A 27,895-nucleotide genomic window follows, 5' to 3' on the forward strand; every position below is an offset into this window, starting at 1 on the left:
CTCCCTCCCCATGTCCTCAAGTCCATTCTCTACGTCTGCGTCTTTTTTCCTGTTCTTCCCCTAGGTTCATCAGAACCTTTTTTTTTTTTTTTTTTTTTAGATTCCATATATGTGTGTTAGCATAGGGTAATTGTTTTTTTCTTTCTGTCTTACTTCACTCTGTATGACAGACTCTAGGTCCATCTACAAATAACTCAATTTCATTTCTTTTTATGGCTGAATAATATTCCATTGTATAAATGTGCCCCATCTTCTTTATCCATTCATCTTTGATGGACATTTACATTGCTTCTATGTCTTGGCTATTGTAAATAGTGCTGCTATGAACACTGGGGTGCATGTATATTTTTGAGTTACGGTTTTCTCTGGATATATGCCCAGGAGTGCAATTGATGGATCATATGGTAGCTCTATTTTTAGTTTTTTTAAGGAACCTCTGTACTGTTCTCCATAGTGGCCATACCAATTTACATTCCCACCAACAGTGCAGGAAGGCTCCCTTTTCTCCACACCAGAAATGCAGATCAAAACTACAGTGACGTATCACCTCACACCAGTCACAATGGCCTTCATCAAAAAATTATACAAACAATAAATGCTGCCTTTCTTTCTAACAGGTAGGGAAATATATCTTCTTCTCCTGTCCTGTGGGGATGGTTTTTGTGTGTGATGCCCCAGTGTGGTTATTTGGTCACCCAAGGTCAGGGTTCTTTCAGTTCTCTCTACCCCAGGATGCCTGGATATTCCCTAGAAGGGTGAATACAAAGTAAGTTCAAGAACAGCTCACATTGCTCCTAGAAACATGGCCACCCTTCCTCTCACTGTGATTGCTGACTAGGGTCCTCCTGCCTGACTCCCTCACAAATGGGGATTTCCCATTCTGAGGTGCTTTGTTTCTTCCTGAAAGTTGGATTCTTTTACATAATTCCCCAAATCCATTAAACTTGTGTATATGTGCCTAAGCCTTTATTAATGTCAGGGCTTGAGTTGTTTTTACCAGTGAGGTTCCTGTGTTCCAGCCAAATTGGATTTCAAGGATGTGCATCAGTGGAGTGTCTCCAACAGCACATGTGGACAAACTGACCTCAGCTGTGACCTACCTGGATACCTGCAACCTTATTGAGTACTTTCACATGTAGAGCATTGCTAAAAGGGAGTGTACAATTCTGTGTCTGATATGGGATCAAAACCTAGTTTTGCACTGGGTCTCTGCTTATTCCTATTCCACTGTATCAATGAAAAAAGGAATCTCTGATGCTATGGGCTCCTTTATCTCTGAACTACCTCTCCCTGCATTATGTTCTGGGGTAAGGAATCCTGGAAGAATCATCATAACTTCCATCTTTCGAAGCTCTGGCTGGTTTACTGTCTTGAATTAGACTGTTTTTTTGTTTGTTTGTTTTTTGCTTTGTTAACTTTCTCTCCAAGGACCACTGGAGACAGGCACTGGCAAAGACAGCACTGGAAACTTCTTGGGGGCATCACAGCACCCAGTCATGCTTTGTTTTCTTTTTTTTAATTCAAGCATTCTTTTCTCTGATTCTGATTCACATGGGTGCTCTATTTGTTATTTTAAGCTACAAATATAAGCTCTTCCAGAATAAAGATACTTACTATATGTGACTCACAAATAAATGAATAACTCTGACACCCATTGGCAGAAGCTTTGGGGTCAATAAACATAGAGGCCTTGCTTCCTAGCTCCAGAGTCGACTATAATATTCTGTGAGAAGAATTGCAGCATATACTTTCACTTATAATTATGTGAAATTTAGTGTTCACCAATTCTTTTGTGTTCCAAAATTCCCTGTGGTCTAACTTGAGGCAGTTTATCTGAGTCAGCAACATCTTATAAATAAGCTAAAACTCTGTATAACTAAGTGAGAATCACAGTCATAAGAGTAGAGTTGGAAAGGACATTTAGGGGTTGTTTTTATGGTAGCTTTAATGATTATACAATTCATTTTTAGAGACTGACCTCCTTGGTGGCATTACCATCACCTTCTTTCTTGTAATTCAGAAGCTAATTCTTAGCATTTCCCGAAGTCACATTAATTTTTATTTTGGTCCCATCTTTATTGCAAAAGCCCTCTTATATCACAAATGGATCAGACCACCCCTTGGTTCAAAATCCAACCTCCATGTCCATCCTTGTGTCTATTGATTTCCAGTGATCTCAAGCTAATTTTGCCCTCTCATAGCAGTGTTTCTTGACCTTTCTTTATTAGTGGTGCTCAATCTTAGGGTCTACCTTTCATTTTCCTAGGTTAGAAAGGAAAGGGACTGAATTCTTTGATGTATTGTTTAGGAAAATGCTAGTCACTGTAACAATAAACTCCAAAATTACAGTAACTTACAATAAAATTGTATTTCTCACTCTCCTAAGTCTTATGCAATTCTCTACCACATGGTGATTCAGGACCCACCTTGTGGCTCCTTTTTCCTTTAGGGTCTCAGCACTCTCTTACTCTCTTGCTATATCTGGCAAATGGTGAAAGAGAGGCTGGAGAAGGCACATTTGCTTCTTAGCTGCCTTGATGCAAAAGCAATATATGTTATTCCTACACACATTCCACTGGTGAGAGCTATTCATAAGGCCCACCAGGATGCAAGGGGATCCGGGAATGTCATTATTGGCTGGATACCTGTTACCTAATGATAACTCTACAGTATGGAAGAAGAAACACAATTTTTTTATTGTGGTAGAATATACATAACATAAAAGTTATCATTTTAAACAGTTTTAAGTGTACAGTTCAGTGGAATTAATTCCATCCACATTGTGGTATAACCATCACCACCACCCATCTTCAGAACTTGTTTCATCTTCCTAAATTGCTCTGTACCCATCAAACAATAATTTCCCATTTCCTCCCAACCTCAGACCCTGGAAATCACGATTTTGCTTTCTGTCTTTATGAATTTGGCTACTCTAGGTACTGCATACAAGTGGAATCATACAAATATTTGTCCTTTTGTGCCTGGCTTATTTCACCTAGCATAATGTTTTCAAGGTTCATCCATGTTGTAGCATGTGTCAGAATTTCATTCCTTTTTAAGGCTGAATAACATTCCATTGTGTGTATACACATTTTGTTCATTCATTCATCTGTCAAAGGACGCTTGGGTTGCTTTCACCTTTTGGCTATTGTGATTAATGATACTATAAACATGGGTAGACAAATATCTCCTGGAGTCCTTACTTTCAATTCTTTTTGAGTATATAGCCAGAAGTTCTGGATCATATGGTAAATCTATTTTTAATTTTTGAGGAACTATCACACTGTTTTCCATAGTGGCTACACTTTTTTACACTGGGGGAGCACATTATTGATGTGATTAATGTGTAACTTTTTTTCTTTCTCCTAATCTCCTCATATATACAACATCACCATATCTTATTTTTCCTCCATTCATTTCCCTCAGATATTTAATTTGTGAAAGTTAGCTACTCATGAATTAGTGGATTATCCAGTCTAACCACATCAAATCTGGGACATGGGGGTTTAGGAGGAGGATCTCAAGTGCTCAGAGGTTGAGAGTTCCTTGGTTTGGGAAAAGATTCTCAACAGAACAGCCTTCAGCTCCACCACTATTATACTAGGGAATGCTGCCCCTAGTTAATTAGCACTGGGTCTCTAGGGAAAAAAAGTTATTTGTCAACAACTCAGAGTCTAAATCATACTTCTTAAACCTCCCCACTTTAAAGTTTTAATTAGTATGTTTCTCCTGTTTGAATAGTTTTCAAATTCACATCTCACTTTGTTTCTTATTATTTCAGACCAGTCATGCCGATTTAAACAATTAATAAAGAGTAACAGTTGACACCTATAAGAAATGCCATTTCACAATCCCCGGGAATGTTGGAGTCAGGAAAATAATGGTGCCCTCAGTCACAATCAATCCTGGTTTCTCTTTATTCTGCCCTGTCCCTTAAGTTCACACTGGCCTGTGGGGGAGTTGAAAGCTCTTTTGTCCACAGGATCAGCCAGAGGCAAGACCACCCTGGTCTTCCAGTTATCAGTTGGAGCAGACTTTTGATTCTGGCGCTGATGCTACTACTTACCATTACCTAAGGAGGTGATCACTTCCCCTCTGGGAATCAGCTTTTTCACTTGTAAGTTGAAAGAGGTAAATTAGACTGGGAATTGAATTAGATTATCTTGCAGGCTTCTCCAAACTCCAAAAAGTCTATGACCCACTGCTTTCCTTGGCAATTTGTGGTTCTGTGTAATGTCTTCCATACCTTTTATCAAAGCTAAGGAGACATTAACCAGCAGGAACACATTTTTCCTCACCCACCGATTTATTTGTGATCAAAATGTTTGAGGATTATTGTGTTCTTACATGGCAATACACAATCAAACACCAGATGCTCAGCATTCAAAATGAAAAAGGCAGCTGAACAATTTGATCTCTTCCATCTGATAAACTCTGATAACTAAGAGGCTGATACAGATCCCTTGACCGTGGCTCAGCCTGGGCTGCCCTCTCACAGGCTGCCTTGGCACCATGCAGGGAGCCATCTCTGAAGTTGTGCAAGCAGTTGGTGAGCTGCTTGCACACCATTGCAGCAGCATTTGAGGTGTGGAAGTCTGAGTAGTGAGGACAGGAGTGACAGCAGTTTTGTTTACTTAGCTACAAACTGCAGGCACTGAAGCAGGAGCAACAAAAGCCCAAAGAACAAGAACAAAGAGAAACAGATGGTTCCAGAGAGGCCTGTGAGACAGTATCAGATGTTTCCTCTAATGCTTTTAAGTGGAATTATACAAATCAGATTGAAACTGTTTTATAGAAGCCCCCAAATGACAATATGTTTACAAAGAAGAGGAATGTCATAAAATCGTTGCCATCTATATGGAAAAAAGGTATATATTTCTTCCGCCACAAAAGTGCAGCTATGTTTCTTGACACTTTTAGCAAGTGTAATTTGTATATGAGTAAACACTATATATTGTTAACTTCATCTTTAGGACTCTGTCCAGGAGTTAGAAAATGGGTGTCCTCTGATGTGATAAACAGCCACATGAAAAATTACCCCATTTTTGTCTTCCTCTCCTTCACTTCTTTCAGGTCCTCTATTCTCCAGGGTGTCCAGTGCTTCATAGGGTGCTTAAGGTCCTCTAACAACAAACAAAAACATTTCCTATAATGATTCACACTAGTATTTTATTGACTTCCTGCTTTCCACCTGCAGGAGCTCTTGCATTTTAAAAGAGAATGTTGTTTACAGGAACAATGCCTAAACTATAGAAATAGGTCTCAAATCATAGCACTTCAGGTATAAAGTCACCTGTCTTATTTATGTTTGAGGGCAGAGGAAGCTGACCATCACACCACTTATACTGACTATTTTAGTAGAATAGGTGACTATTCTACTTAAAATTCAGGCATCTTATACTGCACACATAGCATTATCTTTTCTATTAACTTCATTATTACTATGAGCTGGGTTCAAGACTAAATTAGGCTGATATAAATCTCAGCTGGTGGTTGACTGTAGTGCACACTTTGTAGATTCATCCCCTAATGAGTGAGATCTGGTGTGATTTGTCTGGAAATATGACTTTGTGCACTTCTTCCATTAGCCTTCATTTTCCTACTCATCAGATTTGGCAGATAATTTTGCAGTCTGTTTTAATCACTTTAGGGTGAGCTCTCAGCACTGAGCAATGCCTTTACGCCTTAACAGCTGCAGGATTCCATGGCCCACAGAGATACGTGTGAAGGAAATCTGACTCGGTTTATTTGAAAAATAACCTTTCTGATATACAAAACTGATGTAACTCTACTCACACCAGGAACCAGAGGCAAAATTAATAACAAATTGCCTCTCAGCTTTTATTTCTATTTGCCTATGCCTGAATATTCAGAGCCATTTAACAATTGTTTTGAGCTGAATAGATCAGGGGGAGGTTGAGGATGCCCTGTACTTTTCAAGGGGATAAGAAAATCTGGTTTGGAAGAGTAGTCACAGGACTTTTGCCAGATGAATTACCTCTGGGGCTGGGGCTGGGGTGTGAGGTACCAGAGGGGGTAAGATGAAGATGGGGGAGTTAGAATTGCCTTGGGGATTAACTTTCCCTGTGAGCTGCGCTTCAGCCAACTGGCACCAGCCCTGAGCCATGTGAATAAGAGTCAGATCCTCAGTCACTCTGTGCATCAGTTTTCTTTCTTTTTCTTTCTTTTCTACTATAGTTTATTAGAAGGTATTGAATATAGTTGCCTGTGCTATATAGTAAGACCTTGTTTATTTTATATACAGACTTGTCTTTCTCTCTTTGTCTTTTTCTATCTGACTTCCTTCACTTAGTATGATAATCTCTAGGTCCATCCATGTTGCTGCAAATGGCATTGTTTCATTCTTTTTTGTGGCTGAATAGTATTCCATTGTGTATATATATATATATATGTGACATCTTCTGTATCTATTCATTTTGGGTGGACATTTAGGTTGCTTCTATGTCTTGGCTATTGTAAATAGTGCTGCTGTGAATATTGGGTTTCATGTATCTTTTTGAACTAGACTTTTCTCTGGATGTATGCCCAGGGATGGGATTGATGGATCATATGGTAACTGTACTTTTAGATTTTTAAGGAACCTCCATACTCTTCTCCATAGTGGCTGCACCAATTTACATTCCCACCAACAGTGTGGAGGGTTCCCTTTTCTCCACACCCTCTCCAGCATTTATTATTGGTAGAATTTTTGATGATGGCCATTCTGACTGGTGTGAGGTGATACCTCTCTGTAGTTTTGATTTTCATTTCTCTAATAATTAGCAATGTTGAGCATCTTTTCATGTGCTTATTGGCTATTTGTATGTCTTCTTTGGAGAAATGCCTATTTAGGTCTTCTGCCTATTTTTTGATTGGGTTGTTTGTTTTTTTTATTATTGAGTTATATGATCTGTTTGTATATTTTGGAAATTAAGTCCCTGCTGGTTGCATCATTTGCAAATATTTCCTCTCAGTTTTTTAAGTTATCTTTTCATTTTGTTTATGGTTTCCTTTGCTGTGCAAAAGCTTGTAAGTTTGATTAGGTCCTATGTGTTTATTTTTGCTTTTCTGTCTTTTGCCTTGGGAGACTGACCTAAGAAAACATTGATATATGATTTATGTCATAGAATGTTTTGCCTATATTCTCTTCTAGGAGTTTTATGGGGTCATGTCTTATATTTAAGTCTTTAAGCCATTTTGAATTTATTTTTGTGTATTTTTGTGAGGGAGTGTTCTAACTTCATTGATTTACATGTGGCTGTCCAGCTTGCCTAACACCACTTGCTGAAGAGACTCTCTTCTCTCCATTGTATATTCTTGCCTCCTTTGTCAAAGATTAATTGACCATAGGTGTGTGGGTTTATTTCTGGGCTCTCTATTCTGTTTCATTTATCCTCTCCATATGTCAGTTTTTGTGCCAATACCACACTCTTGATTACTGTAGTTTTGTAGTATTGTCTGAAGTATGGGAGTGTTATGCCTCCAGCTTAGTTCTTTTTCCTCAGGATTGCTTTGGCAATTCTGGTTGTTTTATGGTTCCATATACATTTTAGGCTTATTTGTTCTAGTTCTGTGATAAATGTCATGGGTAATTTGATAGGAATCATATTAAATCTCTAGATTGCTTTGGGTAGTTTGGCAAATTTAACAATATTAATTCTTCCAACCTAAGAGCATGGGGCTATCTTTCCATCTCTTCTTAAATCTTCTTCAATTTTCTTTATCAATGTTTTATAGTTCTCAGCATATAAGTCTTTCACCTCCTTGGTCAGGTATATTCCTAAGTATTTTATTCTTTTTGATGTAATAGTAAATGGGATTGTTTCCTTAATTTCTCTTTCTGATAGTTCATTGTTAGTGTATAGAAATGCAACAAATTATTGTATATTAATTTTATATCCTCAAATTTAGTGAATTAATTGATGAGCTCTAGTAGGTTTCTGGTGGTGTCTTTAGGATTTTCTACATACAATATCATGTCATTTGCAAACAGTGACAGTTTTACTTCTTCCTTTCCAATTTGTATTCCTTTTGTTTCCTTTTCTTGTCTGTTTACTGTAGCTAGGACTTCCAATACGATGTTGAATGAAAGTGGTGAGAGTGGGAATCCTTGTCTTGTTCCTGATCTAGAGGAAATGCTTTCAGCTTTTCATTATTGAGTATGATGTTAGTTGTGGGTTTGTCATATATGACCTTTATTATGTTGAGTTATGTTCCCCCTATTCTCACTTTTTGAAGAGTTTTTATCATGAATGGATGATGAATTTTGTCAAAAGCTTTTTTTGCCTTTATTGAGAAGATCCTATGGTTTTTATTCTTCAGTTTGTTAATGTGGTTTATCATATTGATTGATTTATGGATATTGAAAAATTCTTGCATCCCTGGGATAAATCACACTTGATCATGGTGTATGATCTTTTTTATGCATTATTGGATTCTCTTTGCTGATATTTTATGGGGATTTTTACATCTATGCTCATCAGTGATATTGGCCTGTAATTTTCCTTTTTTCATGGTATCACTGCCTGGTTTTGGTGTCAGGGTGATGCTGGCCTTGCAGAATGAGTTCAGGAACATTTTTCCTCTGCAATATTTTGGAATATTTTGGAAGAATAGGTGTTAACTCTTCTATAAGTATTTGGTAGAATTCACCTGTGAAGCCATCTGGTAATGGACTTTTGTTTATTGGGAGTTTTAAAAAAATTATTGATTCAATTTCTTTCCTGGTAATTGGTCTCTTCATATTTGCTATTTCTTCCTGGTTCAATCTTGGGAGGTTGTACATTTCTAGGAATTTGTCCATTTCTTCTAGGTTGTGCATTTTATTGACATATAGTTGTTTGTAGCAGTCTCATGGAATACCTTTTTCCATTCCCTCACTTTCAATCTGTGTGTGTTTTTAGATCTGAATTGAGTCTCTTGTAGGCAGCATATTTGCAGGTCTTGTTTTTGTATCCATTCATATGCCTCAGTTTTCTTATCCTAAAAGGGGACTTTCTCTTAAGATTAATGTTAAAGAGAAAAATAAGGATTCAGAACTCCGCAGAATGTGTCACTTTTGTATGAGGATTATTTTGTGCTAAAGGCAATTGAGACCCTGTGAGTTCAAGAGAAACTACTGCCCTACCTTTAACTACTTAGGATAATTTAAGTTGGTGATTTTTCCCTGAACAGACTTATTACTGGAGATAAGTTTTATCTAAGTGGCCCCATCTATATGGCAGGGCAGACATCTAAGTACCAAATATCTGCTCTTCTTATCATCCTATGAATGACCCTCCTGTCCATGGAAGCCCCAGGCTCCTATCTCATTCCTTAGTTCGGATGGCTTATATTCCTAATTTTATCTTTCTGTTTCTGAACCTCTCATGTATGTGGTGTTTTGGTATATATGAAATTAAATTTGATTTTCTTCTGTTAATATGTCTTATGTTGATTTAATTCTTAGACCAGCCAGGAGAACCTACAAGGGTAGAGGAAATTCTTCCTGACAGAAGCACTCATTCCATGAGTGTGAAGGTTCAGCACACTGGACACCAGAGACAAGGAGATGTTGACTTTTTTTCTATCTCTGTCTATAAATCCTCTTCCTTCTTTTCCAGTTTGTGTCCTTTTCAGTCAAATTTATATCCTGAGTTATCTTTAAACTGGGATTAGCATAACTCACTGTTCTTTGAAATACTCACTAAATAATAGACACTCTGGAGCATCTCTTGATGTTTAATAGATGTCAAATACTGGTAATATGCTGTTATTAAAAATGTTAGTTTCCTGAAGTGACTCAGAGTTGACTTATTTTTCCTTCTGTACAGAGAAATCTATTTGCCTGTACAATGGCACCCTAGCATGATGTGGAGTGGTGAATAATTTAATAACTGTACAAAAGCATTTTGCTCTTCAACAAAGCATATAAAAATGGAATAACCTTTTAGTTCAAAATAAACTTTATCTTATTATTAATTTTTCCCATTTGTTCTTACACTTTCAAAAGTCAGAAAGAAGAGTGAAATTCTCTTGACCATTGTGTAAAAACCAGAGTTTATTTTTAAAAAATCTATCCTATCTACCTACCTATATCCTGTTTGCTCCAAAGAACAATAGCTGGCTTTACCTAGAGTTGAGCTCTGAATTTTACTCATGGCTATGTTAAGGACACCTGATAATCTGTTCTTATCAGGTATTAACATTGGAGTGACACCTGGTGAAAAATTGCTATAATTGGTTATCTGAACTGCTGAAAAGAAAATCACAGTCCTCTAGTGGCATCACTCATGCTAGAAGCCCATGATACCAAACCTAGATTTAATACCTGATCTAACTGCAGTTTCAACCTCTCACAGAAATTTAATCTTAATCTACCAGTCTGGAATTTTCTGGTCAAGCATCAGTAAGGTAGTCTGTCACAGGGACCCTCTCCATCTCCAAGAGGAAGAAGAGGCATCAGTATGAGAAAACCCTTGCTCTTCCCTCCCTTTACAAAAGATGTCCTGGTCTAAAAAGAATAATTTCTTTTGTTTTTCTAGTAGCTCCCTTGCCCCACCATTTTTCCTATAAAAGCCTTCCATTTTGTACAAGTCCTCTGATCACTGTTCTAGTTGCTAGATAGGATGCTGCCCTATTCATGAATAGTTGAATAAAGCAATTAGATTTTCAAATTTACTTGGCTGAATTTTGGTTTTTAATAGAACGAATTGAAGGTATTTCCACAAGGAAGGGTATTATAAGGTTAAACCTGAAGAATACATATGGCTTTATGATTATTGTGGTAGTATGGAATTCTACATTTAGAACATATATAATAGTTAATTGAAAGATTTAAGCTTTGGTTTTTCTCACTCTCTCCAGAAGCAATTTGGAGAACTGAGGAAAGCTCAGAATTCATGTCAGTGAATCTAGATATGAGTCTTGGTATTATGATTTACTCACTGTATAAATGAGAACAGAATAGGTTTTGTCCTCTGTAACTTGAGATAAAATGAGTTTATTCTATCCTTCTTATCTTTCAAGGCTATTGTGATGTTCAAAAAAGATAACATGATATTCTTTGTAAATTGCAAAGGATTTTGCAAATGACAGATTCTATTTATCAATGGTATAAGTGTAAGAAAATAATAGGCTTATGATGGAAATAAAAAAATAAGGAATGAGGGTAAACAAAATGTATTTTTGAGTGGCCACTGTGTAACAGACATTTTAGAATTTTTTAGCACATTTAATTCTCCCTACACTGTAAATGAAATGATAAGCAGTCCCTCAGTTTCCAAATGAGAAAACCAAAGTCAGAGAGTTTATGTAACTTGTTTAAGATGACACAGCTAGTAAGCACTTGAGTTAGTACTTCTTTCATTAAACAATCTGTTTTTCTGGACAGAACATTTTTCCTCTTTCAAACATAGCTCCATGATGGAAAGGTTGATATGCACATTTGTTTACTCATTTGTTTGTTCAATAAATATTTATTCTCCGTTAAAACTAATAAGTCATTGACCTGGTTCCTTCGAGGAAACAAATGAATAAAACACAGTCCTTGTGCATATGGAGTCAAAGTCCATGGTCTCCAGTCAATTCTTGGCTTTCCTTGCTAATGGTAGGATGAAGAATAATTAAAAACACCGGGAAGGGGTTTCCCTGGTGGCACAGTGGTTGAGGGTCCTCCTGCCGATGCAGGGGACGCGGGTTCGTGCCCCGGTCCGGGAAGATCCCACATGCCGCGGAGCTGCTGGGCCCGTGAGCCATGGCCGCTGAGCCTGCACGTCCAGAGCCTGTGCTCCGCAATGGGAAAGGCCACAACAGTGAGAGGCCCGCGTACCGCAAAAACAAACAAACAAACAAACAAAAAAAAAAAACACTGGGAAATAGAAGCTCTGTAAGCGGATTCTTAGAGGAGGATGAAGTTCTTGAATTTGCTTCAGTTTCTAGTCAGTTAAGAGCCAAGCAGAAACCTTTTTTGTTGTCTGGCTGAAAATGGAAAATAAATCGCCATATTCTCTTTGTTTGGTAACTGGAGTATTAAGACTGTAAACAGAGCTGTTGAGAGTGCTGGCTGTGGATTCAGAAAGCTCTGTGTTCAACTCCAAGCTCCACTTACCAATTATACACTTGGAAATTCACTTCTCTTCTCCAAGCTTCAACTTCATTAAGCATAAAATGTACTTTTAACTGTAAAATAAGAATAAACCCATGCCCCTAAAGTTGTTAAGATGATTAAATGAATGAGTGTGTGGGGGGGGGGTTTATGTGTGTGTGTACATGCACGCCTGTGTCTGCATGGTGTATAATGTATGTTAAGTACTCAGCATGATGCCTGTTGTTTGGTAAGCAGTCCTCAAATGATAGCAATTATAATTATTTTGTCTTTGAGGACACAAATCATTACTCTGAATGTCAGTTTTGATTGCAAAGGGCAGCTGATCCAGATAACCTGCTTAGCACATTGGGCTAAATATAGGAATATTTTAGGTTTATTTATATTGGATTGTTCGCTTTATTATTTTTAATGAAATTCCTGGTAAGAGTTTTCTTTGCTTTGTTTTCATAAGAAGGTGCGACAGAAAGGAAATTGAGGCTAATTAAGGGTTTGAATTACTTGACCTACAGGAAATTCTGTTTTATGGCCTTTGCCTTTAAAATACTCCCTTTTTCCTGACAACTTCATTTTAATTACAGATGTTACACTCATGGAATGCTTACAGTTCATCAGACCATATTCTAAGTGATTTTCATGAATTAATCTATTCTTCTAAAACCTAATGTGGTAGGTACGACTCTTGGGCATCTATTTGGCCTGCTTGTACCCAGAGGAACATGAACCAAAAGAACAACAAATGCTAAATGGGGCTGTTGCTTTAGAAGAGCTGGAGGAGGATCCATTTTACAGATGAGGACACTGAGGCACAAAAATATTAACTTACCTGTCCAAGCATGTAAGTGGTAAGGCTTAAAATGAACATAACCAGCCTGGCTCCCAAGCCCATATTCACAACACCTCCAGCACAAGCCTCCCATATAGCCAACTAATTCTATATGTTTTCCGGAATACTGAAGTCATGACTTGTTCCAGTAAGGAAACACACAGGCACAGTGATTAGTGAGCCTCACTAGGCCTATGACAAACCAAACATTTTCTTCACTGCATTACAACGAAGGAAGAAGACAACTAGACTGGGAATTAGCATCCATACACTCTGGCTTAGGGCCTAATACCAGTTTGCTGTGTGACCTAAATAAATGAGTCTCTAATCCTCAGTTTCCTCATCTATAAAATGAGGTATGGGGCAAGATGATCTCAAGGGACTCTCCCAGCTCTAAAAGTCAGTGTTGTTTAAATCTGTGATGTGTAAAATTAAGCAAAATTCCATGTTAGAACTACTGTAGGTTAAGGTGATTATTATAAATGGCCACTGATAAAATAGCTTATCGAAGCAGGAGGGGGAGCCAGGTAATTGTTTTGTTTTGTTTTTCTCCTTCGTAGTCTAGCCCAGATCTATTCACTGTTAGCTGTTCTCTTAGAAAGCAAAGAGCTGGGTCCTTGCTCTTTGTGGCATAGAGCAGGCAAGTTTTGATGGTGCTGGAATGAAGGTGGGAGGGCACAGAAGAATGGGGGCTTAGAGAGCTTCCAGGGAGAGATGGCAGGGGCAGGTGCCCAGGGGTTGATGGTGAAAAAAGTGGTGGTGATGCTCTGCTCTCCACCTCTTCTCAGAATATCATTCCTTTGGTGGAGCTTTTCTTTCTCCAATTGACTCCCATGTCTGGGAGCTGACATGTCACTTAAATTGGCCAATCAGAATATTTCCTTGTTTTTTTTTTTTTTTAAGTATTACTAAGAGGGAGAAGGGGTAACTCCTCTCTGGTGGGGTGTGAGGCACAGGACCTATCAGCAAGCTTATTCTCCAATTTGTGGAGGAAGTGAGTTTGAGAGATTAGTTGATCTTCAGATAGAAGCATATCCTGAAAATGTTAGAATCTCATGTTCCATTTGTTCCACAAGCCAAGCTCACACATCTATATATTTTTTTTTTAATGTAACCATTTCTTGGACTCCCTAGGCTAAAAAAAAACTCTCTCTGTCTAAGCTGGCTTAAGTTGGATTTCTATAACTTGAAAAAAGGAAATAACAAGAACAATTCAATTCACTGATAATTGAATTCAAATCAATTAGACTCTGAATCCAGTATCCATGAGCCAACAGGAAGGATGTAAAATTTTGCTGGTTGTTGCATTTTTCTGTTGTAAAGATGCATGGCTTTCATCAGCTTGTCCAAGGGGGGTGTGAATCAAGAAAGGATAAGAACAATTGCCTAAGGGAGTTTACAGGCAGGAGTGAGATAACTTCTGCAGGAGTTCAATAAACAGCCATTGAATGAATTCAGTACACATCAAGTAAGTGCCTGCTGAGCTTCAGATATGGCACTAGGTTCATGAAGGACACAAAATGAATGGCATGGCCTCAAACAGAGCACATTTTGTAGGCGAGACACATGGCTAAATTGAAACAGAGTGGAGTAATTTTTGTAACAGAGGCACACATTGTGGTCCCCTGCGGGAAGCAGGAGCTGATGGCTGATTCTCACTAGGGGATCAGGAAAGCTGAGCAAAGTGCTTTGCACACACGTGAGTCTCCAAAGCTTTGGCACGACATCATTCACCTGCATAGCGTAGTGGCTGGGAACTCAGACCCTGGCATCAGCCAACTGCCTTCAAATCCTCCCCAATCTACTCACTAGCTGTGAGGCCTTGAACCTGGCATTGATGAGCTTGAATAATAATAGTAGCTACCTCACAGTGTAAAAGGCTGGTTACAACAGTTGGTACAGAGTAAGGAGAACATTGTGGTGGTAGTGGTTTAACTAGGGAAGATGATGGAGCAGAGTCCAGGCTGAGAGGGCTGTGGGACAAGGGCAGAGAGGCAGGGAATTATGCGTTATGATCAGGAGCAGCAGTGTGGTTTGCTTAGAACCCAGTGTCCATCAGATGACTTTGGAGAGACAAATCGGAATGCCCTGGAGGCCAGGATCAGGAGCTTGAGTGGAAGTGGGGCCATCAGAATGTCCTATGCAAAGGAATAATATGATTGGAGTTGAGAATTAGGATAAAAGCTGACTGCAGTGTAGAGAAAGGACAGCCTAGGGGAGATATGGTGGGTGACATAGGAGAATAAGGGTAGGGTTGCCCAGTGCATAAGAGCTTAGGCTTTGGAGTCAGACAGACAAGGTTTCAATTCTTGCCTCTGTCCCTATTTATATCACTTTGGAAAACTTACTCCCATTTTCCAAGAGTTATTCTTTAAAATGATGATGGAAATAGTACTTACTTCATGGGATTGTTGTGAGGCATAAATGAGGTAGTGCTTGTTAAAGAGTTAAATTTTTAACTGGCACATAGCAAAACACTTCATTTTTAGTTATTATTATTATAATAATCTTGGATAACAATGAAGAGGTATTTCTTCCAAGCCTGGATCTTTCCTGGTCCCCAGGCCACTTTCATTTCAGATCCAACAGATAGGGCTAGTCCAGTAAAGATCCCCCAGACAAAGGTGTCCAGCACTCATACGGTCTAGAATTAGGCCCTGGCAGCTCTGAGACAGGCTGAGACCTGGGACCTGGGACCCTTTGTTGTACTGCTTGAGCCTGGACAAACATCTCTGAGCAACAGAATACAAAGAAACTATATGGGACTAAAAATAACTGCGTGCATGCACAGTTGGGGCAAATTAATGACAAGATACAAAACACCAAAACCCAGCTGCCACTTCTGAGGTGTCGGGAGCAAAAGCAGGGTACTGCACATTATCCCTGCACATGGCACCACCAAGGGGGTGGGCTGACCACCTCAGCCTCCCCTCTGGCTGGACCCATGGGTCTGCTCCTACCCTCACCCCATGTAAGACACCTGCTCACCCCCCTCAGGAAACGAGCAAGGGAGCCTGTTACATGTTTTCACTCTGTGCAGCACAAGTGCCAATAAAGCCTTGCCTGAATTCCTCATCTGGCCCCTTATCAATTTCTACTGATTAAAGAGTCCAAGGACCTGGGTCAGCAACAGCTCTACCTTCTTTCCTGCCAGCATCTTTCCCCACTAAGAAGCACCCACACTTTACATTTGTTGTTCTTTTTGGTTTATGTTACTCTGGGTGTCGGCAGACCCACAGCAAATGGATGCCTGAACTTGGCTGTGAATATGGCTCAGAAGTGGTCATAATTACCTCAATGCCTGTTTCCATTTGAGCACATGAACTGAGCATCAATCAGTTCTCTTTATGAACAAAGGCTAAATACCTGGGCTTGTTGCTTAAAATGAGCAAAATCTCTGTGATATTTGTAATGTAATTCCAGACAGAGAAAAAAGCATTTCACATGGAAAGTGAATTGTAAGCTAAAAAATGAGAACTCGCTTCTTCCTTTTTGAAATCCAGGTTCACATGGTTGACTTTCAGTTGAAAATACTAAAGAAACAGGAAGAAAAAATTTTAATGAGGTATTTCAGCACATGGAGCAGGTATATATTGCCAGGCCATTCATTCTACCATTTGTTAACCTTATTCTATTGATCTGAGGAAAATTTTCCTTCAATTATATTGTTCTTTCAATTTAATCTTTGAAATTAATAAAAAGCTCCTGCTCTGCCTGCAATCTGATCCCCTCAAACCCTTTGGACATTAACAAGACACAGGGTAACGTCTCCTTAAAATTGACACACATGACAGTTGTCTAATGGCTACTAATTTCTTTAAAATTCATGTTGGTAATAATGATTATAATAAACATTTGGTGGGAATGTAAATTGATACAGCCACTATGGAGAACAGTATGGAGGTTCCTTAAAAAAACTAAAAATAGAGCTACCATATGATCCATCAATAGCACTCCTGAGCATATATCCAGAGAAAACCGTAACTCAAAAGGATACATGCACCCCAGTGTTCATAGCAGCACTATTTACAATAGCCAAGACATAGAAGCAACGTAAATGTCCACTGACAGTGGAATGGATAAAGAAGATGTGGTACATATATACAATGGAATAATACTCAGCCATTAAGAAGAATAATACCATTTGCAGCAAATTAGATGGACCTAGGGATTGTTATACTGAGTGAAGTAAGTCAGACAGAGAAAGACAAATAACATATGATATTGCTTATATGTAGAATCTAAAGAAATGGTACAAATGAGCTTATTTACAAAACAGAAATAGAGTCACAGATGTGGAAATCAAACTTATGGTTACCAGGGGGGAAAGGGGGAGATGGATAAATTGGGAGATTGGGATTGAAATATACATGCCACTATATATAAAATAGATAACTAATAAGGAACTACTGTATACCACAGGGAATTCTACTCAATTTTCTGTAATGACCTATATGGGAAAAGAATCTAAAAAAGAGTGGATATATGTATATGTATAACTGATTCACTTTGTTGTATACCTGAAACTAATACAACATTTTAAATTAATTATAATTCAATAAAAATTAAAATTTAAAAAAAGAAAAAGAAAAAAAGAAATGGGCACCAACAGTATCATAAAAAGACAAATATCTTTATCCCCTCTCTTTCTCAGATTTTTGGTTTTCCTTAGTTGACAACAGAAAAATTGTGAATTGAATTAAGTAGCCTATATTGCCACTGTCACCCATGAAACAATTGTATCTTCTTTAGATCCCATTTTTCTTAGAACATAGGGGAAGGGTGAATTACAAATATTTTGTAATTTAATGCTGATACTTTTTTACATAACATTATGGTTTTAAACAGAAGATTCAAGTAAAATTATTTTCTCTATTCAGAATAGAATACATAATACCTGTATTATGTAAAGTACTTCTTCATTGCCAGTTATGAATGTTGGAAGCCTTATTCTTTTTCTTGCTGTGTAAGCCTATGGGTTTCACACTTACAACTTATGTTGGTCCCCATTCAACCTACATGTCAGACAATTAAGTTTTATCCAAATTAAAAACTGAAACTCAAAAAAAGAAAGAAAGAAAGAAAGAAAAGAAGGAAGGAAGAAAGGCAAACACCTATTAACGAGTGGAAGTCAGGAAGGTGAGGGGGTAAGAGGTGGTACCTCAAGGAATGTTTGAGGATGTCACTGGATCAAGACCACCAAATGGATGCCTGGAGTTCGTCCAGTAAACAGCACAGAATCAATCCTGGATAGGAGCCATAGGTCACAGGGAACATTAAGAGTCAAGAAGCACAGAATGACCTAGGCAAGCAATTCACAAACTTTGAGGTTTCAGGGCCCATTTCAGTCTTAATTATGGAGCACTCCAAGGAAAGTTTGTTTATGTGGATTACATCTATTGATATTTACTATGCTAGAAGCTAAAACTGGTCTTTTAAAAATATTTATTCACTTAAAATAATAATAATTAAATCCATTACATGTTAACATTTTTATAAAAAATAGCTATATTATCCCTAACAAAAAAATTATTGAGAAACGTGATCTTATGTTTCATTTTGCAAATCTCTTTACTCTCTGACTTAAAAGAAGAAGACATCCGGATTCTCAAGTCTGCTTCTATATTCAATTTTTAGGATATACTGTTCTAGTTGAAAGATATGAAGAAAAACTGTCTTACACAAATGTGTAGTTGGAAAATGTAGTAATATTTAATTTTTTTTTTTCGGAGAACTGTGGATAGGTCTTCTTTGATACTATACCAAAACTCAACAAGTAATGGTGTCTTACAGGTTAATTGCAGTGTGGAATCTGAAACATATCATTGAACTTATCCTACTCTGTTCCATTAAAAGCTATTGGTTTGTCTTGCACAATGAATGGATCTTTTGCACACACATGATTTTGTAACATCATGTATTGGTCATTTGGAAAATGTTTGTACGCTGAGTTATGCCACTTTTCTAAATGTTGACTACATTTTATTATTCACTATCAAAAAAATTACTTTTTTAATGTCTCCCCTGATCCTTTCAGAAAAGTCTTTAAGTATAAAGAAGCAGCCAAACTCACAGTAGCAGATGAAAGTTTTCTACAATTTTAATTTTCATGTAAAAGCTGAAATTTTATCACTGGCAACAAACAAAACTATTTGTCAGTTGTCTTCCTTGAAGGGAAAGACTTAAAGATTTACTTTGTTCATTTTTGAAGAAGTATCTGTCAAATAACCAAGTCTAAATAACTATAATTTGCCTGGCAGTCACACTTTCAAGAAAAAAATGTTGTTCCACACACACACACACACACACAAAATCTAGTTAGGTCACAACTCAAACAATTGCACAAGTGCATTTTCTCAAAATGAGCACTGTACTTCAATACATAGCAGAGTGCTTTATGTATACATCCCATTTCATCACCCAGAATATTAAAAATAATGGCACTCAAAGTTCAAGATTTAATAAAATTAATACTTTATACTGCTTCATTGAGAACATTCTTCAGTAAAACAGATTTTTTTAATGTGAATTTGTGGCAGTGAAAAAATATCTCTAAAATTTTGTGTCACTGCCTTGATTCATGCTAAGCCACCAGTGCTTTTATCCACTTTTAATTTTGTACCATCAGTACAAATGTCAACACAGTGGGAAAAAAAACCAAAACAGCTCATACAACTCAATAACAAAAAAATAAACAACCAATTTAAAAATGGGCAGAACACCTGAACAGACATTTTTTCCAAAGAGGACATGCATAGGACCAACAGGCGCATGAGAAGATGCTCAATGTCACTAATCATCAGAGAAGTGCAAATCAAAATCACGATGAGATATCACCTCACACCTATCATCAAAAAGAACACAAATAACAAATGTTGGTGAGGGTGTTGGTGGGAATGTAAATTGGTGCAGACACTATGGAAAACAGGATGGGGGTTCCTCGAAAAACTAAAAATAGAACTACAATACAACCCAGAAATTCCACTCTTGGGTATATATTCGAAGAAAATAAAAACACTAATTTGAAAAGATACATGAACCCAATGTTCATAGCAGCATTATTTGCAATAGCTAAGATATGGAAGAAACCTGTGTCCATCAACAGATGAATGGATAAAGATGTGGTATATATCTATACACACACACACACACACAAACACACACAATGGAATATTACTCAGCCATATTGGATGGACCTAGAGAGTATCATGGATGGACGTAGAGAGTATTATGCTTAGTGAAATAAGTCAGACAGAGGAAAACAAATATCCTATGTTATGACTTATATGTGGAATCTAAAAAATAAAACAATTAAATGCATGTAACAAAACAGAAACAGACTCAGATGTAGAGAACAAGCTATTGGTTAACAGTGGGGAGAGGGAATTGGGGAGGGGGAACATAGGAATATAGATTAAGAGATACCAACTACTATGTATAAAATAGGCAACAAAGATATATTGCACAGCAGAGGGAAATATAGCCATTGTTTTGTAATAACTTTAAATGGAGTATAATCTATAAAAATATTGAATCACTATGTTGTACACCTGGAACTAATATAATATTATAAATCAACTACACTTCAATTTTTTAAAAATAACCAGAAATAGATAAGATGATCAAGTGTACTTGCTGTGGTTTTTTCAAATTTTAGAAACTACTTTGAATCTAAATTTCCTATACAATTGTGTTTCTACCACTACTTATTGCTAGCTCACCAAACCAGACCTTCCTTTCTTACTCATACTGTGCACTCTGCCTGAAAGGCTCTCCCTTCTCTTTCTTCCTACCCAATCTCTGTGTTTTCTCCTAAAGCCCAGGTCCCGTCCTAACTCCTCTGTAAAACTCACATATATTTCCTCTTTTCTCAGCTCCTACTGCTCTCTGTCTGATAAGATATATTTATTTGTACACTGTCATATTCTTTGCTGATTGTTTTTGACTCTCTACACTGAATTCTCACAGGGCATGGGTTCTTTTAATTTATTTTCAAAATGAAATATCTTATTGTACAATTTGTAGTAAAACTTATAAATAAAATAAAATATGAAGAAGGAATTAAATTCAAACAATGTCCCATCAACCAGAGAAATAACCATACTAACATTTTAATATGTTTATAGACAACTCACCCTTTACACACACGCATACATATGTACACCTATATAAAATTTTAAATAAATTGGTTCACATAATAAAAGCTGTTTTTAACCTTCTTTTTATTTTGTTTGAATCTTCATTTAGTAATTATTTATGGATATCTTTTCATATTGATAAATATAGCATTATATCATCATTTATAATGACTGTGAAGTTTACAGTTGTATGGATAGGCAATGATTTATTTAGCCAGTCTCCCACTGATGGGCATTCAATTGCTTCTAACTTTGCTATTAGACAATGCTGAGATAAACAACTTTATACAGATGCCTTTTCATATTTTTCTAATACTCTCATTAGAATAAATTCCTAGAATTATAACTGTTTGATGAGATTATTTTGTTTTCTTCATTTCATTCCCTATAACACTTGATATAGAACTAAGCACAAAGAAAATGCAAGCCAGAGAGTCTAGGGATAAATTCATCCTGACAGGTGAAGGACGTCTCCAACATATAAACATTGAATACCAAATAGAAATGTAGATAAATTTCTCTGAGAAAGACCTACTCAGTCTAAATCCAAACACCCTGTGTCTTCTCAAGAAAATGTCTTTTTTTTCACTTAAGGTAGAGTTTTTTAACGTTGATTAAGAAATAGAACGAGTTAACAATTTGCTGTTAAAAACAAAATGCTTGAATGGCACTTCTATCAACTAAAACCACTGACAGAACCTACAGAAACCAGGAATGGCAGATGATGGCTTTGTATTCTGATTTAGAACCCAAATACATTTTTCTCTAGTAGCATCAGTGACTGATTCAACTATCAGTTTACAAAAACCTATTTAACCGAAAGTGTACCTGTCTGTGTTCATAATACAATGTTAACAATACAGACTCAAATTCACTGCATTGTTTCTATGGAAAATATATCCTGCCTCACAACCACTTAAATTAAAAATTAAATATAACCCAATCATAAGCTGGGCCGCTAGTACAATATATCTATCATTTACTTTGGCCAGATGCCTGTTACTGATGTTTTTTGTCAAAGCATCTCTGCAGTATTGGCCTCAGTATCATCATCATAAAATAAGACTGGCCAAAAGCAAGTTCAAATGAACCTTCTAGTAATAAAATGCTATGATCCTATGAATCCTTAAGAAGCAGATTTCCTGGAGAAAACTGTTCATTGAAAAATGCTTACTCTTTTCTGGGAACCAATTAGACTAAATGAAATTAGATTTTAAGTGACTTGGGAGGAGCCCTGTGTAACATTAATTGCTAAGTATATTTTTATGCTAGTTATAATTATTAGAATGTAGAAAGGAAGAATCACTTGTCTGTAGTGGAATTGAATTTAAAAAGACAATGTTTGTAAATATTTTCTTAAATAAAATTGTTTGACAAGACTCCCACCATCAACCAAGATAGAGAAACAGGGACTAGGTTTACCCTACCAAAAGAAATAATTTTAAAACTGGGAAAAAAATATGAAAAGACAGTTTTCAAGATATTGGACATAAAGAAACAAAGTATAATGATCTCTGAGAGTTAGGGAATCAAATAAGTGAGCCCTATGATTACACCAACTTACTGCCTGGAGAGAATTCACATGCCGTAGCACAGGGAAGGGAAAACTAAGATTCCAGCAAGCTCTCTGAGTTGAAAAGACAGAGTTGGGAAGCTGGGAAACAAAGGAGGCTAGACTTCACAAAACATCATATTGAAGAGAAGAGAACTTCACAGAGAGAGAACTCCGGAGATCTATAGAGAATCTTCTGTGAATCTTCAGCTGAGTACTTATCAGCACATGTGTGCAAAGAGACTACCCAAGACTTGAGAATAAAACACCCAAAATAATTTATTATAGGAATTGGCTTACACAGTTATGGAATCTGAGAAGTCCCAAGATCTGCAATCTGCAAGCTGAGGAATCAAGAAAGCCAGTGGTGTAATTCAATCTAAGTCCAAAGACTGGAGAATTAGAGGGCAAATAGTGTAAGTCATGGTCCAAGTCTGAAGGCCCAAGAACCAGGAGCACTGATGTCCTAGCATGGGAGAAGATGGATGTACCAGCTCAAGCAAAAAGAGCAAATTTGCCCTTCTTCTACATTTTTGTTTTATTCATGTCCTCAATGGAATAGGTGGTGGTACCCACCCACATTTGTTAGAGTGACCTTCTTTATTCAGCCTACCAATCCAAATGCTAATCTCTTTCAGAAACATCCTCACAGACACACCCAGAAATCATGTTTTACCAGCTATCTGGATATCCCTAATCAAGTTGACACATATAATTAACCATCACATATAGAGTAAGCGAAAAAGATTTTGCATCAGTGGGAGAGGAAAATTAACCCTAGCTTAAATGAGCTCTGCTCCACATTTAAAATCATTACCAGAAAGGATTGAACTGTTTCAGGGAAAATTTACTGCATCATGGAGCTACAACAAGGACATTTATAAGAACAAAGAGTATCCAATATCTAAAATTCATAATGTCTAGCATCAAATAAAAAATTACTTAGCCATGAAAAGAAGCAGAAAAATGTAAATCAAAGTGAGAAGATCAGTAAATTGATACCAACCAGAAATGACAAAGATGACATAATTAGTATGCAAGGACATCAAAACACTTATTAGAACTGTGCTACATATGTTCAAGAAGCTGGAAGAAAGATTGAGCATGTTAATTTGAGATATGGAAGACATAAAAAATACCCAAATTGAACCTCTAGAATTCAAAAATATAATGTCTGCACTGAAAAATACACTCAGGTAGATTAACACTAGATTTTGCCCCACAGAGGAAAAGATTGGGAAACTTAAGGACATAGCAATATAAACTAGGCAAACTGAAACACAGACAGGAAAGGCACTGGGAAAAAAAGTAGCAAGCACTCAGTGAGCTGTGAGACAACTTCAAGTGGCCTAATAGAGTGCAACTGGAATCTCTGAAGGAGAGAAAGGAGAGGGAAGAAATAAATATTTGAGAAAGTAATGGCTAAAAAAACTCTTTGATAAAAATCATAAATACTTAGATTAAAAATCTAAACAAAACCCAAGCACAGTAAATATGAAGAAAACTTTATTAAGATACATCATCATCAAATTACCGACAACCAGTGATTAAAGAGAAACTCACACATGAAGCAAGTGAACAAACAAAAAGCCCCCCTCTCCCCAAAAATACATGTTATATAAAAAGGAACAGAGAGAAGGATGGCAGCAGATTTCTTATGCATTGAAACTGCAACTTTCCTCCGTCCCACAAGCACTTCTGTTTACATTTACCACGTTCTAGTTCTTTTCTCCATAGCACTTAACATCTTCTAATATACTGTTTAATTTATTGCAGGTTATGTTTATGTATTTACTTTCTCTGTCACCAGAACGTAAACTCCATCAAGGCAGGAATTATTTTCTGTTTTGATCATGTGTATAGCAACTGTCCAGAAGAATATCTGGCACATAGTAGGCACTTATTATATGTTTGATGAATTAATACATATACATCAAAAACTTTATTTTTTCCCACCTGAAATCCCACAATTTATGTCTTAGAAGCTTTATCACTAGGAAGTAACCAAAAATGGGTACAAACTTACATGTTAGGCTATATAGTGAAGCATTATTTTTAGTAGTAAAAATATTAAACAACATAAATGTCATTAGGAAAATATTGATAAGATAAATCTTGCAAATATGATAGGGATACTATACTATATTCTTTAAAGTACCTGATGTTGAACAGCATGTTCAGTATTAGTTGAAGAAAAATGTTTTAAAAAGAAGTATATAGGATTTTCACATGTGAATAAAATGTGGATTATGTCATATCACCATTTCTATGCAAGAAATAAAAGATGATCGAGACTATTTGAAAAAGAAAAGGTATTTTTAAAGACATTCAAGAGCAATAGCAACAAAAAATATTCAATAAACTAAAATTCCTAAGAGAGAAGAGTCCTTCTAATGTGAACAGTCCTTCATCAGCCATTTCCTTCCATTACTAGATTTGCTGATTCTGCGTATGAGCTGAGGATCAGCTTTAGTCCATGAAGATGGAATCTACTAGAAGGAAAATAAATCAGTAAACCCTTTTAGTAGTCATGGATTTGGAAGCTTCAGGAACTGTAAGTACCCAACTTGTTTCTCCAGAGTATGTTAACTAAGTTTTGAGTCTATTTGGAATGTTTTCAGGATCTGTAAGGCAGATTCAAATCTCCTGCAGTCTCACAGTCTTTAGGAAACAAAGTTTCACTTAAGGAACGATTCCTTCTTCAAACATACTGCTGTCTTCTCCTCAAGAATTTTGCTGAAGTTGGAAGTGGCATTGGGCAGGGAGTCAAAGGGCGTAGATCAAACCTTCTGAAGGACAGAGTCGTCTCTCCCACTGCTTTCACATCTAGAGAATTGCCAGGTTCTCAACCCCCCACCCTCCCAAAAAAGAGGGACACATTTGGTAGAACAGGGAAGAACCAGAGATAGAGGCAGTCTTTTTCAACCTGCAAACCAGGCTTAACACAACTCAATCACTGATTAGACTGAAGAAATCAACCTCTAGCCTCTACTCCATAACGGGGGAAAGGAGCAACTTTCCCAGTGGAAAAATGCCATCTGGTACCTCTACAGTTTCTTTATATATGAAATACAACATAAAGTTTAGTAGACATAGGGCAAAACAGGAAAATGTAATTAAATATTCATGAGGAAAAAAATTAGAAGCAGACTCATGGCTATCTCTGATAACAAAGTAGATAAGGATTTCAGCCTAATTATATCCAATTTATTAAAGAAATTAGAAGAAAATATGGACAAATTTGATGAATAGGTGAAGAGTTTCAACAAAGAATGAAAATCTATAAAATGGGACAAATGGATGTTTTAGAATTGCAAAATATAATATCTGAAATTAAGACTCATTTGATAGATTTATAAGCAGAATATATAATAAGTGAACTTAAAGACAGGTCAATCCAAACTGAAGCGCAGAGAAGGAAAAGAATGGGAATAAAGAATATAAGAGATACGTGAAACGACATGGGAAAAAAAATCCAACATATAAGCAAATGAAGTCCCAGAAAGAGAGGAAAGAAAATTAAGAGTTGGTGGGGGAGCAATATTCGCATGGATAGTGATTTTTTTCCCCCAACAATTAATGAAAAACTTCAACCCACAAATTTAAGAATCTCAGGGAATTTCAAGCTAAATGCAGTTGATCCTTGAACAATGAGGGTTTGAACTGCATGGATCCACTTATATGCAGATATTTTTCTATAGCAAACACTACATTACTACACAATTCATGGTTGGTTAAATCTGTGGATGTGGAGGAACCATGGACACAGAGGGCTGACTATAAGTTATTTGCAGATTAACCCTCATGTTGTTCAAGATTCGACTGTAAATGCAAAAAGAACCATACCTAAACATATAGTAGTCATGCTGCTAAATTCAAAGCAAAGAGACAAAGTTTTAAGAGAAAAAAAGACATTAGTCCTCAAAGCAGCAACAATAAGATTTATTTTGACTGTGAAACAGAAACCATGGAATGCAAAAGACAATTCTATATCCAGTAAAGAAAAATCTTTAAAAATGAGAAAAATCAAGATATTTTCAGATGAACAAGAGCTGAAAGAAATCTTTGAATATGCATATTACAAGAAATACCAATGGAAATTCTCCAGGTTGAAGAAAAATGAAACATATGGAAGCTCAGAGCTGCAGGAAAGAATTAAAAGCGCTAGAAAGGTTAATTATGTGGTAATTATAAAGTAATATTGATTGTTTACAACAAAATATCATATTTATAACATTGTAATAAAAAAACAGGGCAAATGGAGTTAAATTGTTGTAAAATTGTTGGATTGCTCAGGAAATGATTAAAGTATTAATTTAAGGTAGATAGTAAAAAGTAAAACAGAATAACTATTAAGAGAAGTAGTTACTAAGGAGTTAATAAAAGAAAAGTATACAATAATACAAATATTTGGTTAGTCCATAAAATGCCAAAGAAAGAATTATAAGAAGGAAAATAAATGAGGCAAACATAAAAACAAAAAGCAAGGTGGTAGACTTAAACCCGATTATACAAGGAATTATATTAAATGTAGACAACTACACACTCTAATTAAAAGACAACTGTTGGACTGACATAAAAAAAAATACAACCATATGCTACTTTACAGGCTATACACTTTAAACCTAAGGACACAAAAAAGTTGAAAGTAAAAGTAAAAAGATACACCATGCAAATACTCATCAAAGGAAAGCTGATGTAAGTTATTAATATCAACAAAAATAGACTTTAAGTAAGAAGTATTATGAGAAATAAAGTAGTATATTTCATAATGATTAACAGATCAAGTCATTAGCAATATATAGTATCAGTAAATTTGTACTTTTCTGATAACATAGTTTCAAAATTTACAAAGCAAAGTTGACAGAGTAAAATAGGAAATAGAAAAATGCACAATCATTTTCGTAGATTTTACCACACTTCTCTCATTATTGATAGAAAAAGCAGACAAAAAAATCAATAAGGATATAAAAGATCTGAAGAGCTCAGCTGAGTAAAATAACAGTCCTCTCAAGTGGTTATGAAACATTTATCAAAATAATTTTTTGTGTTAAGTCATGAAACAAGTATTGACTATAATTATAAAACTATAAACTACAAAATTTTTAGATAAAAACATAGAAAATCTTCAAGATATAGGACTTGGTTAAGAGTTCTTAGGCTTGACATCAAATACACAATTCTTAAAGGAAAAATCAACAAATTGTACCTTACCAAAATTAAAAATTTTTGCTCTGCAATATATCCAGTTATGAGAAAGAAAAGATGAGCTATAGACTGGGAGAAAATATTTG

The 27,895-nt window shown here is 36.4% G+C and overlaps 1 long non-coding RNA gene across 4 annotated transcripts in view; it reads left to right on the forward strand.

The window, feature by feature from the left end:
- The window catches only part of LOC149748805 (uncharacterized), a 109,957-nt gene that overhangs the window by 19,541 nt on the left and 62,521 nt on the right, over positions 1-27,895 (forward strand). For 3 of the 4 annotated variants that reach the window (XR_016393922.1, XR_016393920.1, XR_016393921.1), the window contains exon 4: positions 25,036-25,155. This is a non-coding gene — a long non-coding RNA (uncharacterized LOC149748805). The other variant, XR_016393924.1, reaches the window with a different exon arrangement.

Source organism: Delphinapterus leucas, chromosome 7 (genome assembly GCF_059928025.1).
Source record: "Delphinapterus leucas isolate spDelLeu-1000000601 "Yukka" chromosome 7, BTC_Dleu_Yukka2, whole genome shotgun sequence".
NCBI classification, from domain to species: domain Eukaryota; kingdom Metazoa; phylum Chordata; class Mammalia; order Artiodactyla; family Monodontidae; genus Delphinapterus; species Delphinapterus leucas.